Source organism: Dipodomys merriami, unplaced genomic scaffold (genome assembly GCF_024711535.1).
Source record: "Dipodomys merriami isolate MVZ:Mamm:240054 unplaced genomic scaffold, mDipMer1.0.p SCAF_51, whole genome shotgun sequence".
In the NCBI taxonomy this organism is placed as follows: domain Eukaryota; kingdom Metazoa; phylum Chordata; class Mammalia; order Rodentia; family Heteromyidae; genus Dipodomys; species Dipodomys merriami.
Genome location: NW_027206080.1, coordinates 2,929,386 through 2,947,943, shown reverse-complemented (window position 1 = coordinate 2,947,943; position 18,558 = coordinate 2,929,386). Strand labels below are relative to the sequence as shown.

The 18,558-nt window shown below is 51.1% G+C and overlaps 1 long non-coding RNA gene across 1 annotated transcript; it reads left to right on the top strand.

The window, feature by feature from the left end:
• Positions 1-10,324: 10,324 nt before the first annotated feature.
• On the top strand, positions 10,325-18,511 carry LOC138810819 (uncharacterized). The gene is made up of 3 exons (XR_011367246.1): positions 10,325-10,502; positions 16,279-17,542; positions 18,266-18,511. It is a non-coding gene; the product is annotated as an uncharacterized lncRNA (long non-coding RNA).
• Positions 18,512-18,558: the final 47 nt, after the last annotated feature.

Genomic DNA, 18,558 nt, shown 5'->3' with positions numbered 1-18,558 from the left:
CAGGAAGAAGGACAAACAGGTTTGTTGTCTTCAAGGAATATCCAGGTAGGTGTGCATCTGCCAGGCAGTAAGCAGAGCACAGAAAGGAAGAGTGCGAGGTGGGGAGCTGGTGGACAGGTTTTTGTAGTTAATGAGAATTAATTAAAACAAAAACAGAAGTCCCTATAAGAACAACTTTTTACTGTGATTGAGAATCCATTTAAAGATGCTGTGCATAAAAAGCAAGGGATACAAGTTGCATAGATAATACAATTTAAATTTATAAGAGAAAAAGGAAAACACTGAAAATTAATAGCTCTTTCATGTTTCAGCATGGTAGAATTGAGAGATTTTTGTTCCTGTATGTTTTTCTATACTTCTTATTTTTCTCTCTTCTTTGTTGTCAGTTGGTTTTGGTTTTAGTTTGTTGGGTGTTTGTTTGGAGGAGATTGGTTGTTCTTTGTATGTATGTATGTATGTATGTATGTATGTATCTCTATCTATCTATCTATCTATCTATCTATCTATCTATCTATCTATCTATCTATCTATCTATCTATCTATCTATCTATCTATCTATGCATCTATGCATCTATCTATCTATCTATCTATCTATCTATCTATCTATCTATCTATCTATCTATCTATCTATCTATCTATCTATCTATCTTGTGCCAGTCCTAGGGCTTAAACTCACCACCTAGAGGCTATCCCTGAGCTTCTTTTGCTCAAGGATAGTGTTCTACCACTTGAGTCACAGCTCTACTTCCAGCTTTTTTGTGGTTCATTGGAGATAAGAATCTCATAGACTTTCCTGTTGGGGCTGGCATTGAGCTGAGATCCTCAGATCTCAACCTCCTGAGTAGCTAGGATTACAGGCATGAGCCACCTAGCTGTTGTTGTCTTTTGTCACCATGTACCCCAGGCTAGCCTGGAATTCACTATCCTCCAGACTGCCTCCCAAATGCTAGGATTATAGGTACTTGTCACCACATCTGTAATCCTATTTTCCTTGACAAGTATCTCTACACCCAAAGTAAAGACTTTTTTGAAATACTGGATAAGAGTTATTTAAATAAGCACACTCCTTAAAAATTAAATTGCCAACATAAAGGCCAGTTCTCCCTCACTCCAATGCTTCAGTTACTCTACTAAATCAGGACCAAGTCGGACTCATCCCTGGAGGGCTGAGAGGCAGAGAAAACCAATAGTACACTACAAGGTTGATAATAACCTGCATGGTCTTCCAGTCTGAGGCCTGGGTCCTGTGTACCTGTTTAGGGAAGGGTGTCCAAGGCCTTCAGGAGAGATAACATTTTGTGTCCTGCAACTCCTACTCTGGGTAGCTTCCTTCCCCACCAAAAATAAACAGTACTCAATGGAAACTATGAAATATTTGACAGAACTTCACAGACAGAGCAACAGGCCAAGTAAGTGTAAACATTTCATATGAGAACTGCCTTTTTGACCCAGTCACTAATATCTATCAGACCACAGAGCTAAATGTTTGGACAAAAATCGTAGAAGAGCAAAGACTGGCTTCTGCCCAGAGGGGCTCCCGGGGTGGCGCTGGCTCTGTCCACCCAGAGTGCAGGTTACTACCTCGAGGTACGAGAGTGGACGAAGGTATCTGACCACAACCATGGCTTGTCGGTGACATTTTCCTCCTTCATTTTGTTTGTGTGTGTGTGTGAGCTTAAAACCAGAGGTTCCACTCCCTTCTTTGGAAGTGGATACTTTCACCATCTTTCCCCAGTTTGTCTCCTCCTCCCCTTCCTCCTTCTCTTCCTCTTCCTCTTCCTCCTTCTTTCCTTCTTCTTCTTCCTGTAGGGATTAGATGGTCTAGGTTTTGAAAATGGACATGAGAATTAACTTTGGTGATTGGATGGTCTCAGGTTTTGGAAGATGCCTGGGGTGTGCGGGCTGGGTCTGGCTGTAGCAGTGGAGTGTAAGTTCTCATCCTCTCCATGACCCCTCACGGTAGAACCTCCACCATAAACACAGGACATCTGATCTGTGCCCCCTGCCTTGTGAGGCTGGACACCAAGGCTGCCAGAAACTCCAGTGCCCTTCTGTTCTTGAAAGTGGGCTGTACCCTCATTGTATCGGAGATCAGCTGGACCTTCTCCTAAGACTTGGACTAGCCTCCTCCCCACACCATTCTCCTCTTTATACCCACCCAGATTTTTATTTTGTTTTTTGCTGGTACTGGTCCTTGAACTTCAGGCTTCACAATGTTACTCATTAACTTTTTTTGCTCAAGGCTGCTACCCTACCACTTGAGTCACACCACCATTTCTGGCTTTGGCTGATTAATTAGAGATAAGAATCTCATGGACTTTGCTTCCTGGGCTGGCTTTGAACCTCAATCCTCAGATCTCAGGCTCCTGAGTAGCTAGGATTATACTAGTGAGCAACACACACCCAGCTCCACACAGACTATCACTGGCTCGTGTAAGGTAGGAAATGCACCTTGACTTATTTTCCTAAGAGGGAGGATGTTGGTTACTAACATCATGTTCTTATACGATGGTGTTGGTGAGAAGACAGCCTTTTTTTTTTACTGCCTTTCTGAATATATAAACAATTAGACCTAGTTTCAAAGCACAACCAAAAGCCCCAATTTCTTCTTTTTTTTTTTCATGCCTTTTGTAATAAGAATTTTGAACTTTTTCCTCAATACTATTGCCACCTTGCCCTCCATCTTTGGCTGTGCGAATTGTCTCTGGACTATTCTTAAAACTTGCCAGCCTGCATGCTAGGTCTGACCAAGAGGAACAGCAGAATTGACACTCCCCTCTTGCTTGTGATCGCATTCGCCATGACAGCGTCCCTCACTCATCACTCAGCTGTGTCTGAGGCTTCCCTTCTAGGTAGAGATGAATGCTGGTCTGGAGCCAGCCAGGCTCTACCTGCCTCTGTCTGCCATCCTGGGGAACTGGAGTGGCCGGCCCTGTCCTCACCACCTCTCTTAGAAGGTCACTCCTCTCACCTGGTCTCTGCCACAGTCAAAAGACAGAGGTGGGTCCTTGGTCTAAGTGTGCTCCTAAGTGTGCTGGGAAGAGCCACCCTGAAGGCTGTGGATACACAGGAGCTGACCACCCCTTGGGCTGCTGATAAACAAGCAGAGAGGCCAGTCTGCAGAGAATATGAAGGGTACTACCAGAGGAGAGACCGCTCACAGGGCCAGGGTCAGACAGAGATAGAGACAGAGACAAGAGACACAGAGACATTGGAAGCAACCACTGACCCGTCAGTCTCCCTGAGTCTCCAGTGACCTGATACCTCTGAAATGTCTCTGTAACTCGACCCCTTTTAAATCTAAGACTCTTTGAATGTCCTTTGCTCTCTGTGACTAAGTCAAGCCTTTGAACCTTGTTGTGATGACTTTTCCTTCTTGCATCTTCTCAGATGTCTGCATAGGAGGCTGAAAGTCCCTTCCCGTGCAGGAACTGTGACAGAATTCCATTCATAGATAACTTAGAAATTGAGTCATTCATTAATTTGTTCATTCATTTACCAATTTCCCTAGAGGTTTGTCACGGACAGAGAGGGTGTCATTCCAAATCGGGCAGGAAGCTGTGTCAGATGTGGAAGCAAGAACTCGGGTTCACTTTGTTCTATGAAGACAGTCACCAAGCCCAGGGCACCCCACGTAGGAGGGCAAGGGGGCTCTGGTGTGCTGGGCCAACCAAGATGCTCACTGCCCAGTCACTGTGCGGGACATCCGTGGAACCCCCGAGGAGTCCTCCCGCCGACTGCAACCACACAGCACACAGACTTGGTGGGAAGGGACACAGGCTTTTTGGCTTTGGGGAGTTTTTGGCTTATCATCAAGTTTGGTTATTCATGGCCATCCCCATCCTTCATTACCACAAATAAATAAAACACCACTTAGAGTTCCACCTGGCAAGCGCAAGGAAGCAAAGACCATTTCCCTGAGGTAGATAGGGCCTGTGTCTATCTATATTTCATCTGTGCTGTAGAAGACAGGAGGACAGAGCCAGACTGCTACTCTCCATGGAGACACCAAGTTGCAGAGGCCCTGCGGACCTCAGCTATCCTCCTCCACCATGCTATCCTCCCTCCACCACGCTCTCCTCCCCCCACCATGCTCTCCTCCCCCCCACCACGCTCTCCTCCCCTCCACCACGCTGTCCTCCCTCCATGCTTTACCCTCAGTTCTCCCTGAGCGCCTTTGGTGACAATTTTTCCTCTCCAGGAGCCCTTGGCATGGCACACGGGGATTTTCCTGTGGCCTTACATGGCCCCTCTGCAGGCCAGGGAGTGGGGTTCTGGGCACTGAGTCTCACCTGCAGGCCAGCTAGCAAGGCAGTACAGAGCAGACAGCAGGCCCAGTGGTCTGAAGCAAAGACCAAGGCAAAGGGCAGCTTTATGGCCGTGGAGGCAAAGATGAAGTCTGCTCTACCAAACTCAGCTTGGAGAGGAACTGGCCCAGCCACACAGAACCAAAACAGACAGCTCCATGGGAGGGAAGCCCATTGGTACACTGTTGGAGATTGGGGGAGGAATGGGCCCACACCTGGGGACCCCCCGGGGGATTACAGGTACCATCAGCTCTGTGGCACAGCTAGCATGGTTTGTGTGTGGGAGGTCCCATCTGACAATGTGTCACCCACATATATCCATTACTGGCATCTGCTATCAGCCACCCATCCTCTGTCATCTGTCTATAGTCTATTTAATCTCATCTGTATAATTTCAATCATCTATAATCTATCATCTGACTTTCACATATACACACACACACCGACACCACATACACCATTTATCTATTACTATCATTTCATCTATTTAATGTTACCCATCTCTCATTATTGGCCTACCACTAATTTTTGCCTATTACCTATATCTATCATCTACTTATCACCTATCAACTATTTAATGGATCATCTATCATCCATCCATCCATCCATCCATCATCTGACCATTGCTAGAGATAAGGCTGGGTGGACAGGCATTTGCACAAATGGGTGTCAGAAGATTAGTAACAGAACATGTCTAGAACCTTAGAGGACTTTTCTCTGTTCACATGTTGTTCCATTGTTTATTCTCAAGATGCACGGGATTCTTCGGAGTTGGGAAAGGCAGGAGCCTCTGGCTCCTTTTGTGGGACCTTGCATATTAATATGCTCAAAGATGCCCAAATCATTCTTGTGCGTGACCCGAGCAACAGAGAAGGTGGTTCTGGTGGCAACGCTCTAGATGGTCACTGGGAGACTAGGAGACAGCCTGTGCTGTTGTTCTCCTGTGGGACGCTCTGGCAACCATGAGGTCCCAACAAGGCCAGTCCTGCACCCCAGAGTGCTGGATCCCGGCCTGGCCCCACTGCGGGCCGCTGGACTGGATCAAGGTGTGGCTGGCCCAGGTCTCTGTGCCTGAGCCACCTCCCCGTGAACAGCCTCTGCCCTGCATGTCCTCTGGCAGTCCCGGGCTTGTAGAAACTGGGTGAGCCGCCACTTGGAGGATGGGGTTGGAGAGGGAGAGTAAGAGTAACAGACTGCCCTAGCAAAGCTGAGAAGATGGGTGGTAAGACCCGACCTTGTGCTGCAGCCTGTGCTCCTGTCAGCAGAAGCTAGATCCCCCCACAGAGAGATCCCTCCCCCAGATCCCTCCACAGAGATATCCCCTCCCCCAGATCCCCCCACAGAGAGATCCCTTCCCATGGATCCCCCTACAGAGAGATCCCCTCCCCCAGATCCCCTCACAGAGAAAGCCCCTCCCTGGAGCCCACACAGGCCTGAAATGGGCGGTGAGTTGCACAGTGAGCTGCCTGTAGTGAGCAGACTAGGCCGTGGCTGTACAGAAAACCATAGCCAGGCGATGGGCAGCGCAGGTAAGGAAGGGGAAAGGGAATTAGCACTTGAGCTCATTGCATCACACGGACCCAGTCCTAAGGAAGGTGGTAGGTAGTCCAATCACAGAGAGCAGGACAGGAAACAGTACAGGGGAAGCCAAGGCGAAGCCAGGCTGCTTCTCTGGAGAAGCCCGGCCAAGCCTGGAGCTGCAGCTGAGATGATACAGTGGCTGTCTCACTTGGTTGGAGCGCCGCTCTGGGGAGAACTTAGGCTCAAACACTCCCCGGGCATGCACTCCTAGACACGATGAACACCTCTGGCCCGTAGCAGCTCAGAGCCAGGCCAGCCCCAAGGTCTTTTTGATCCAAGGATACAGAGGAGCCTCCCAAACTCCTGGCTTGGTTTGCAGGGAGCTGGCCGGTGTGTGAGCTTTAGTGTCCACTCGGAGCACCTCCTGGCATGGGGCGGTTTCTCTGGGTCCCGCAGGCCATGGACATCCCAGCTGGGTTAGGGAAGGCTTTGGGGCTAAGGGAAGAACTTGGGGCATGAGGAGGGAGGGTGAGACAGGCTCAGCAGGGTAACCCGGGACCTTCATGTCTTTAGGACTTGTCATTCTAGCATCCCCGTGGGCCATAATATGCAACTTCCAGCCCTGACTGGACCTGCAGCCTGCCTCCCTCTGCACGTCTGCTGTGCATGCTCTGTGCTGGACCATTCTTGCACCTTTTCTGCATGCAACACCTCCTCTCCGCTTCCAGGCCTCTGTGAGACCTACATGATGGGCACACATGTGTTTGCAGTGGAATTCAGAGACAAGCCACAAACGGCCCAGCCCCCATGGACTTGTGCGGGTGTGTGAGGATGCGTGCAGATAATATTAGTTCAGAAGTTCATAAGTCAGAGCCTGGGGCCTGGCCTGACTGCGGCAGAATCACAAGTCAGGACTGGACTGGAGTGTTTCTCACCAGAGCCCCTGGCTATGATTTGATACTTAAAACCAGCAGTGTAAGCCAGCGGGCAGGTCACGATGCTAAATCATGGAGAAATCTAGAGCCAGTGAAGCCACAGTAGACAGAAGTGGCGGCGAAGAGCAGGAATAGAGGAGGAGGCAGAGAGATGAGAAGTCTGGGGAATACAGAAGCAAGTGGGGGAGATGGGGAGGAGGTCCCTGAGGACCAAGTATGAGGTTCAGCCCAGCTGAAAGGAGAGGCCATGGCTGGACAGGGAGGCAGCTGCACCTGGGATGTAGACCAGGCGGTGTCCCTCCTGGTGGGCACCTCTGTCACCAAACTGCCATTCTGATTAAGAACGAGGCAGGTTTGAGGAAGTAGCCTGGTCCACCCCGCCATGCTGGATAGAAAGTTTTCAAGACTCAGCCGGAAGGAGTCTGCACCCCACAGTTCAGTCAGGATTGGAGACCTGATGTGGGTGTCACCAGTCAGGGGGAACAAGGGGTGGGTGGGTGGCCCTGGATGGGAAGCTCACCTCCGGGGGAGGCCCAAGCAGGGAGGCCACTCTGGCAGGGCAGCGGAGATGATGGAGGAAGGAGTGGGGGCAGGGGAAGTGGGAACAGGGGAGGTGGGGGCAGGGAAGCACAGCATGACTTTGAGAAGCAGACAGTGGGGGACAGTGACCAGCCTCCCCGGGAAAGGAGCCAGGATGGTGACTGAACAGAGCAGGGCTCACAGAGATCCATGGGTCTCAGAGGGTGATGGGAGGTGGGCAGGCAGCAGGACAGAGGTGAACACAGGAAGAATGGATGAGAAGCAGGATTCAGTCCCAGCGCTGGGGATTGTGTACGTGTGTGCATGCATGTGTGTGCATGTGTGTGCGCGTATGTATGCACATGTGTGTATGTGTGTGTGTGTGTGTGTGTGTGTGTTGCAAGCCAGGCTCTCTCCCACCTAGGAATTAATTTTCTCTACTGATTTCAGCCTGGACATTTTCCCAGAAACCCTCAGATAGCGATCTCTTTGAAGACCTGTCACTCCCCACAGTGTCACACATACGAATCAGTCAGTGTGAAGAAGTGAGTCATGAATGAAGCTGGCTTGCCCTCACTGGCTACCTTTGATCGTCAGGATTACCTGGGCAAGTCTAGTGAACGGAGGGCCAGGCGTCCTGCACCTTTACAGAGCTGGACGGAGCCTCTGAAGGTCGTCCACATTGACCTGGCCCTTTTGCAACTTAGTACAAAAAAGCTGGAGGGAAAAAAAACCCAAATTACAATAAAGAAATAAAATAATAATTATTTGGCAGAGAGGATATTGATTTACTTATTTTTGTTATTATTGTTGTTGTTGTTGTTATAGATCTGCTTGAGTAAGGCCAAGTCGGAAGTTCCCCTGGTGGAAATTTGGTACCTTTGCCCTCTTAGCTTCATTCCAGATTCCTTTGCCACTTATGATATGGGCACACAGTAAGTTCCTAAACACAGGCTACACCAAGTCCGCTAACCAGGCAGAGGGCAGCACTGGAGCTGGCTTTATTGCCTGGCCTTGGCTAGATGGTTGACATGGACATAGTAGAAAATCAATCATCCTCTATCCTCAGTACTTGTCTTGGAGACGGAGGGGACTTAATTCTCACCCTTTCCTTTGAAACACTGGGTTCTGGTCTGCTTACTGCCCAGTGGAGATTCCGGCTTCCTGTAGCTGACCATTGATATGCACCTGGATCTTGTCTCTCTCCTCACATCAAACCGTAAGTTCCTGGAGAGTAAGAGCAAGGACTGAACTACCTGTTGTTCCCAGCATGTCAAACACAGATGGAGAATGATTATTTGTTCTTCCATGAATACACAGTGCAGCGGTGCATGTGTGGTTGGCCCCTCTGGGCCTCAGCCTCCTCCCTGCCTGTGAGATGAGGAACAGGGGCCTCACTCTGGGTCCACACTCTGGCTTCCAATTTGGTGCCTGTCCAAACTTAGGGTTCAGCTTCCTGTGCAGAGCACAGACATCTGGGGAGAGTTAGCAGTGTCTCTAGTTTGGCTCAGGGCGTCGTGGATTTGTAGATGGAAAAAAATAAAAACCCAGATGAAATGGCTGAAGATGTGGCAAGTGCTCATCCTGACTTCTGAACCCTGTGACAGGTCCTCAAGTTGGGGAGACGGCTATGGGATGCCAGTGCCGAGGGTCCAGCCAGAGTACCGTGCCCCAGGAACCCACACCTTGCTGAGGGGAGCCATGACTGCCCTCGATGAACTATACCAGGAGAAAGACAGCACAGCCAACACTCAAGCTCTTCTCCAACAGCCAGTGGAGGGGAGCGGGGGAGGGGGCTGAGAATGGCTGTGTTGTGATGAGGGAGCTTGGCTGGTCCGGGAGGGTCTGGCCAGTTCTGGGCCATGAGCCTGGGGCATCAGGAAGGCCAGTGGAGGGGAGGGGAAGGATGGAGAGGTGCTCTGGGTGCTGCATGTTTGTTGCATATGGACCAAGGAGGGAGGCCAGGTGTGTGTTTCTTATGCTGCTAAGGAGAAGGGAGAAAATGGCTGTGGCAGGAGGGGGCATTTTCCTCCACCCACAAAACCAGAGCCATGGCTCCCCTCCTCCCTATATGTGAACCCCAAGGAAACCACTTGGGGGTGGACCAATCACTCTACCCTGAGTTCCAGACTCTGGCAACAGAGCAGGCCTTTGCTTCTGCCTCAGTGGCTGCTCCTGGAGCCCGGCAGGAGACCAGGCTGGACAGGGGGAGCTGGAGCAGAGGCTGCTCTGCACCATGCAGAAGGGCTGCCTTCCACTTCCACCACCCCTGGAGACCTGGTGTAAAGAAAACATTCAGGTCTGTTCTTGGAGCTTTGCTGAGCTTGCCCTCCATGCTTTTCATTCCCAGCCAGATGTGTTTGGAAGTCAGACCCAGGGGAGGCCCAGCATGGGCCAGCCCACATGGCCATCTGGTGTGTGTGTGTGTGTGTGTGCACGTGCACATGTGCACACGTGCGCACATGCGAACACACGTGCATATGCATGTGCGTGTGAGTGACAGAAACAGACAGACAGACATCAGAAGTGCCCTTCTCTCTCCAGCAGTTCTCCCTTCCTGCTGAGAAGTCACCAAAAGCAGCCCCCTGGGGCACATTTGGGGACATCCAGGTGTGGCTGGCTTCTTCCCCAGGCTCTGGCTATGGGCTCTGGGCTATGAGAAAGGAGGAGCTGCTGGGACTAAGAGAAGCCAGGGAGAGTAGGAAGGAGACTGCCCCCTCCCCTGCTCTGCCGGGTCTGGGAGTCAGCCTCCATTGCCCAGGGCGGCCAGCTGGCCTTCCTGGATCACTTGCAACATCCAGGAAGCACCCTTGAACCTGGCCCCGGGCTCCACTCCAGAGGCTATGCTTGAAGTGGCCAGGTACCGCAGACGCCCTCTTCAGAGTTCATTCCAACCGTGGATCCAGTTCTCGGCAAGTCTGCAAATATTTGCATTCAAGGCCAGGCCAAAATACATACGTTGAAGTCATAGAGACAAATAACACAGAGTCCCCGGTCCAAGAGTGCAGAGAACAAGCACAGGCAAATAACAGCAACGTCATATCTAACGCTTCCTCGTGTATTCAAAACATATTTGCTCTGATGTGGTGGTCACTGGCCCTGGATACGAGGTGGAAATGGTTGAACCAAGGAAGAAAAGCAAGGACTAACAGCTGTGTCTGAGTGCTGGAGCCCGCCATTCCTGTCCATATCCACTCCACGTCACGCATGGTGACGGAAGGTAGGGCCTTTTGAAATGGTTAGGGCATGCGGCTGGAGGCTTGAGTGTGGGATTCGTGCCTTTCTGGCCATCAACCCTGCAGCCCTTTCCCTCTTGCTCCACGTGAGCTCACAGTAGGAAGAGGCTGCCTGTGAGGCAGACCCTTCGCTGCAGACTTCTCAGAGCTGTGAGTAGCCAGTGGCTTTTGTTGACCACTCGAGCCAAACCACCAGCCCAAATGTGGGGCTGGATAGACTGACAACACTAACCATACCCTGGTGGGACAATAGTGAGCACTTTGAGGCAGGGACATATGGAGGCACTTCTGAGGAGGTAACACATAAGCTTCCGCCTGGAGAAGTGGGAATTCCAGGGGAAGGCAGGGAATGGTTTGTGCAAAGGCCCTTGGGCAAGAGGAAAGTTCTAGGAAGCTCCAAGAGCCCCACGGTGCTAGGGAAAAAGAAGAGGGAGATATGAAATGGGGTCCGACGTGGGCCAGGCAGGGAGAGGGCGCACACAAGGAGAGGTTTGCTTGTGTACCTGCACAGTGGCGCCCTTGAGGGGAGGAGCTGCGGACGATGCTCACAGAGGCCACCCGCTGGCTGTGACTGAGGAGAGCCAGCCATGGTGGGCCCGTTCTGCAGGTGGCTGAGATGGAGGCCCCTGCGTGCTGCACAGGGCACCAGGATGTGGCTAGAGCTGGAGTCATGGGCTGCCAGATAAAAGCAGTTTAGGTGGGAGGTCACTGCAGGGGGGAGCCAGAAGCGCGTGTGCTGATGGGAACGCCTCTGTCTCAGGGAGCACTGGACAGGCCCAGTAGCCCCACGGGGCTACGGGCAGACTCCCAGCTCTCCCTGCACACCGCTGCCTGGCACTCTTTGCCCCTACCTCTGCCCACTTAGCACACAGCCTGGTTGGCATGAACAGTCCTCATGGGGGTGGTATCTGGAGGCCCTTGAGGGGCAGGGCTGGGATCATCATTCCCACTCCCCTGCCCAGGAGGATGCTGGGGGAAGGGTCAGGGGTGGGGCTTCTGCAAGAGGCTCAGCCTCCCCAGGCTGCACAAGGGGGACAGTGGGAATGGGGACTGGACGAACGGCTGCAGGCAGTCGTCAGGGGCAATGGCTGTGGTGGCTGCTCTAATAGTGGTAACACTAACACCTGTTATACCAATTCCAGTAGAGTTTAGGAACCTTCACCTTGTACCTGGGAAGCCCACCAACACGTCCCTGAAGGGGTCCATCCCGGTACCCATCTGGTGCTTTCCCATGTGTATAATCATAATGGATAAACACAGTTTCACCTCTTGGGTTAAAAAAAAAATGTCGGGCTGGGAAGGTGGCTCAGTGGTACACTACTTGCCTCGCATGCATGAAGCCCTGGGTTCCATTCCTTAGTACCATATACACAGAAAAAGCCGGAAGTGGCACTGTAGCTCAAGTGGTTGAGTGCTAGCCTTGAGCTGAAGAGCTGAGAGACAGTGCCCAGGCCAGAGTTCAGGCCCCATGACTGAAATAAACAATGTCTATTATGCTTCCTTCTCCTTGGCTCCCTTTTTCCTAATTTGTGGAGCACATTTCTTACATAGAAACTGCCCTGAAACAAATACCTGATGAGTGATTGGCTCACGGGACCCAGGAATACCTGCCGGACGAGGGGCTGGCCAGTCGTGGCTTAAAAGGAACTTGGAGCACTGCCTTCAGCTCAGTCACCCAGGGACCTGGGGCACAGAGAAGCCATGGCTGATGAAGGGTAGGCAGGAGGCTGGCATGTTCTAGAGACCTGGGCCACTACAGCAGGTCCCAAACCCAGGCTCCAGCATGTGCAATACATTGGCACACATGAAGCAGACATCCAGCCTCCCAGACTATCTATTTCCAAGGCTGGTGTGGAACTAATTCCAATGGTCTCAGTCTTGGCAGAAGACTAGGGAAAGAAGGAAGAGATCGTTCACTCTGAGAAGTCAGTGAGAGTTTGATTCCTTTGGCCTGGGCTACAGCCTAGCAGTCTGGTTAATTACTAATTACTAATGAATGATTTATAAGTATTTCTAGGAAGCACTGTCTGAAAGAAATATATATGGAAATATATGGAAAGAGTAAACATAGAAGTCTAAAGGCAATAAAGTCACCAGTAAGAATCTTCCCCCAAAGAGGTGAGGAGGTGGGATGGGGGTGGGTACCTGCCTGTAATTAGGAGGTACAGAGCTGGAGGATAACCTGAGGGGAAAAACGTTCACAAGACCCCATCTCAATCCATGAAGAGAGCCAGGCACAGTGGCTCCTGCCTCTCTTCCCAGCTATAAATAGGAGGATCAAAGTCCAGTCTGTCCCAGGCAAAAAGCAAGCACTTATTTGAAAAATAATGAACATGAAAAGGGTGTGGCTCAAGAGTTAAACACCTGCCTGGTAAATGCCAGACTCTGAGTTCGAATCCCAGGGCTGCAAATAAATACATAAATAAATAGCCTTCTCGGGTCTCCAGTTCAGTAGTGGTGAGCAGCCTCTACCCATGAGTCGCGCTTGACTATTCATCTGGCTAATTGTCAAGTTCCACGGACCTCAGCACAGAGCCAACCCTCTGCTCCTCTCTCTAAGCCTGAGGGAGCAGTCCCACAGGGCAATGGTGAGGTTGGAGTTCCCACGCAGAGACAAAGCATGGTGAAAGGCCCAAGTCAGCTTCCAGCAATGTGAGACTGAACTCTTCCACCTCCAGAGAAAGTGGACAGACTTCCGGCTATGTGCCCTTCCTCTTGGGACCCTGGTTAGTTCTCAAAATAGTATTGTAAAAGACTGTCCATGGTCTGGTTTTCTGCCTCTTCGTGTAGCTCCTTCCCCTAGAACCCATGCCTGCTGTGACACTGGGTGCTGCATTCCAACATCGCCAGGAAGCGGCCAGCCTCCCCCTCCGCCCCCCCCACCCCGCACTTGGAGCTTAGTCAGATTCTTTACTGAGGACTTAGCCTCAGGTATTTTGTCATGGACCATAAAGTCAGGAAGTTCCAGTGGGAAAAGCAATGCAGAGAGACGTGTTTGTATTTTCTGATTGTTTTTCTGACTTGAGTGGGGTGGGGTGGGGGGTAGGGAGATGGGCTAGAAGACTGTGGATTTTCAAACTCCGAGGAAAACAGAGACATAGGTAGGACTCACCACACCTTGGTCATGGGATTCACTGGCGATCCTTACCGAGAGGGGGATGACAGCCATGAGGACATCTGTGTGGACAAAGAAAGGGGACAGGCCTGAACAGACCATGCTGGACACAGCTGCTTCTGGGTTTTTCTCCAACCCAGACAGCAGTTGGAGAAAGACTGTGTGGCCTGCCTTCGTCAAAGGCCCAAAATAGTCACGATCTGTCTAAGAAAGTCAGTGTCAGGCGCGCGTTCTTTCATACCTGCCTGAAGCCCGTTCGGCATGTGAGGCTGGCACAGAGCCCTGCCTCCCACGTCCTGAGCGCTTTCTCAGCCCTGTGCTCACCATGATCGGGCATGATGGCGATCGACCCAGAACCCAGGCTGCACATTAGAATCGCCCAGGGATTTTTTCAAAAGCATCCCAGCCAGGCCACCCCCACCGAGACCTTACTTAATAGGTCTGGGGTGTGGTCTGAGCACAGGTATTACTTCAAAGCCCTGGAAATGAATCTGCTGGTGGCCAGAGTTGAGGAGAGTTTCCAGAGAGGCATGGAACTCAAGACCTGAGGACATGGCCCCACAGAGAGCTCCCTGACCTCCGGTGGGCCCGCCAAGGGCAGGACCGAGGCCATGGGACGCGGTGGAACTCACGGGAGTCTTGACAGTGGAAGGGCGGGTGGCTCCTCATAGCCCCTGCCGCTCTCTGCCAGGCTTGTGCTGGGGTCTAGGTTGGCTGGGACACAAACAGGCCCATGGCAATTAGGAGCTCAGGGCAAAGACACTGGTCCACCTTGAGAGTCAAGAATCGGCAAAGAGAAGTGAATCGCCCGGAGGCGGGCAGTGAGCTGTCTACATTAGCTGGTTAGGTGGGTGCTTCTAGAACCTTCCAAGATGTCCCACAAGCAGCTGTTTTACCTCAAGCTGAGTGACTGGCTGGTGTGGGGTGAGCCCTGCTTCAGCCCTACTGCTTCCTGTCTCTCAGGGAGCTGGGTGACTACAGGGACACAGCTCGGATGGGATTACACCACGGCAGGGGGCTTGTCAGGACCTCTGAGAAAAAGCACGAAGAAGCTGGGTGCCGGTGGCTCACGCCTGTAATCCTAGCTATTCAGGAGGCTGAGATCTGAGGATCATGGTTCAAAGCCAGCCCGGGCAGGAAAGTCTGTGGAACTCTTGTTTTGTTTTTGGTTTTTTTTTGGGGGGGGGTCCGGTCGTGGGGCCTGAACTCTGGGCCTGGGCACTGTCCCTCAGCTCTTCAGCTCAAGGCTAGCGCTCTACCACTTGAGCCACAGTGCCACTTCCGGCTTTTTTCTTTTTTCTTATGTGGTGCTGAGGAATCGAACCCAGAGCCTCAGGCATGCAAGGCAAGCGCTCTACCACTGAGCTACCTTCCCAGCCCCAAGTCTGTGGAACTCTTATCTCCAATAAACCACCAGAAAACTGGAAGTGGTGCTGCGGCTCAAGTGGTAGAGCGCTAGCCTTGAGCTGAGGAGCTGAGGAACAGCGCCCAGGCCTAGAGTTCAAGCCCCACGACCGACAAAAAAAAAAAAAAAAAAAAGAAAAGAAAAAGAAAAAGCTCAAAGAGGAGAAAGTCATGAGCTCTGTAGCTCGAGGCCCCAGCCAGGTATAGGATAGGTGTGTGGGTTGGGGTAGTCCTAACCTGTCACATAGGGGGCACCTGGGGAACATGAGAGATTGGGCTCTGCTGGCAGGTCAAGGTTTTCAGGCCACACACAGCAGAGCCAGGAGCAGAGGAATGTGCCATCTTGGAAGAAAGAGAAGGAAAGAAACTGCAGGAACACGCCAGGTCCTGCTCTGCAGTTAGGGCTGGGCAATAAATGCACTGCAGGGGGCTCACCCCCCACCCCTCCTCTTGGCATCTTCTTCCTTCTTTCAAAAACAGAGTCTTAGCTGGTGCTGGTGCTGGTGTCTCCTGCTTAGAATCCTAGCTGCTCTGGAGGCTGAGATCTGAGGATTATGGTTCAAAGCCAGCCTGGGCAGGAAAGTCTGTGAGACTCTTATCTCCAGTTAAACACCAGAGAATGGGAAGTGGAGCTGTGGCTCAAGTGGTAGAGTGCTGGCCTTGAGCAAAAAGTGAAGAGACAGTTCTCTGGCTCTGAGTTTAAACCCAGACCAGTACCAAAAAGAAAACCTGAAAAACAAACAACAAAGTCATGGAAAATCCACTGAGTATTAGCTATTTTTAGAATTTGTACTTATCTAATCTATACTAAGTACTTGAAGCCCACTGTGATTCTGTGTACATTTGGTGGTAAATAATGGCATATAATCTCAGCATCACACAGCACAGGACACACCTGCAGCTCAATTACTCAGCTTGATGGCTTCAGATGAAACAATATAACTTCAGTTTGCATATATTCTCCGGGTTATTGCAGAGAGAGAGAAAGAGAGAGAGAGAGAGAGAGAGAGAGAGAGAGAGAGAGAGAGAGAGAGAGAGAGAGAGAGAGAGAGAGCGCCTAATTTGGTACGTTTGAAGTATCTAACAGTGATGATTTTAAATCACAGTCGATTGCCCAGCTCCTTACTTGAATAAAATTCAGGTATCATTTAGTTCACAAAGATAATTTGACCTGAAGATTTACAGCCGAAGCAATCTTCCTCACTGTCCCACAGCCCTGCTTCTTTCTTATCGTTCCTCAGACCCACCGGGCTGCGCTTCAAGATGATGAATCAAGAATAAAATAGGATGGAAATAGCTGCGATATTAGAAAGATGCACTGGGAATCTTTGCAAATGAGGAAGAATGCATTAGACGCTTCCCAGAATCCCCAAAGAGGGGAGGGAGGCTACGTGTGGAGGATGTGGGGTCCTGGGGCCCAGGCGTGATGCCCGGCCCTGCGTGGAGCAGAAGCAGCCGCAGCTCCCATAAAGGAACAGAGACGGGGCCTCAGAACCCCCAGCACTGCAGGGAGATGGACAGGAAGTGGGAGGTGGAGACCTCAGGGGAGGTGGCCAGGCTGGGTGGACACTGGCCCTCTGTCAGCAGGCTGTGCCACCCTAGTCATCCAGTGAGCCCCTGAGCACCTCCAGAGGACAGTCAATTCAGGACAGGAACATCGGGACAAACAAGGCAGCGTCCCTATGCCCAGGGAAGACCGCTGGGCACCTATAGGAATAGAGAAAAAGCACATCCTGGACAGAGCTTCCTTCCAGCCGAGCCCCCTCCTTTGCTCCCACGGCTCCCGCAAGCCACGCCACGGACACCCACCCACAGCAGAGGGAGCACTAACGGGAGCGCTCTGGACACAGAACCAAATGAAACCCATCGTAACAGGTACCAGGAGGGTCCTCACAAGAAGGCAGCATCTGATGGAATGGGGGGGGCGGTAAGGGGGCTGCAGGCAGAGGGACTGGTATTTCCAGGAGGAGAAGTTTTTAAGGGAAACTTCCAGACGCCCTGTCTTAATGCACGAGGAACAAATCTGGATGATGGACTTTGTAGAAGTCATCTGGGCTGGGGCCTGTCCAGATCTGAGCTCCCCAACGGCTCCCAGGAAGCTGCTGGCTCCGAGCTCTGAGGACAGCACCATGTGTCACCGTCCTGGGGCCTGGCCGCAGGGCTCTGTGATGGGGGCCGAGGGCTGAGCCTCCCTTCTGCCCCATGTAAGCCCACAAGCTCTCCACACATCTGTCTGTGTCCCTGGGTTTCCTCAGTTCTGGGCAAGGATGGCACAGTGAGCCCCAGAGTGATCACCGGAAATGGACTAAAACTGCAGCACACCAATGTTTCACAGCCCTGACTATGTTTTTCTCTCTCACATAGTCTCTCTCAAAAAGACCTCAGGCCTTGACTGGAGGATGTGTATGAACCCTGAGATTATATATAAACGAATATAGAGAGGAATGTAAGGGTTAAACATGGTTGATGACATTTTAAAAAATCACATCACAACTTTTAATTAAGGTGAGAGTTTATGATAAATAAGTGACTAGTATGAACTCAATATATAAATAAGACCTTGTTATGGTTTTTGTTTCTGGTGTGTGTATGTGGGAGTGTATGTATGCTGGTGCTGGGACTTGAACTGGGCCTCGTGATCATCCTTGGGTTTTTTACTCAAGGCTGGTGCTCTACCCCTTGAACCACAGCTCTACTTCTGGCTTTTCACTGGTTAATTAGAGATAAGAGTCTCACGGGCTTTTCTACTTGGGCTGGCTTTGAACTGTGATCTCTGGGTCTTAGCCTCCTGAGTAGTAAGGATTACAGGGGTGAGCCACCAGCGCTGGGCAAGATTGGTTTTGAAAAGCAACCACCACTCCACCCACCCTAAGACATTATTGGAGCCTGAGTTTCCAGCCCTGGTCTCTTGTGTGCAAGAAGCACAGAGAGCTGTGGTCTGAGTCTGTTTTCCCAGCCGCGCTCTTGGCAAACATCAGAGCAGAACATACAACAATGAAATTGGCCCCTGAGCTGGCCCAGAACATCAAATTGGCCTGAAATGAAGAGTATTTTCAGCCACACAGAAACTTGGCCTTTATTCTTCTTGGTTGTGAATCTGGCACTTCTTAGGATTGGTAAATAAACTTTTTTTTTAAGGCCAAACAAACTATAAGGAAATCCTGCATTCTGAAACAAAAGGCAGAGAAGCTAAGTCAAGTTCTCTTCCATCTTTGTCTCCTTTGCCAGGCTGGGCGCTGTCGTCTTGGGAGAAGGGTAACAAGAAGGAGGTCGTAATTGCTGGGAGAAAACTACAGGATCCATGAGAACAGGACAGAAAATACCTTGTGCACTGTGTGCTTTTAGCTCCACCAGGAAAAGAAATCAAAAGAGCAACTGGATCTTGAACTTGACAAAGAACTGGGGACCAGGGAAGGAGGAAACAGACACCAGGATGAAGGGAATCGGTTCAGGAAAAACACAAGGGCTAGGGAATTTAAAAAAGAAAAGAAAAGAAAAGAAAAGGCAGAATGATGTCATGC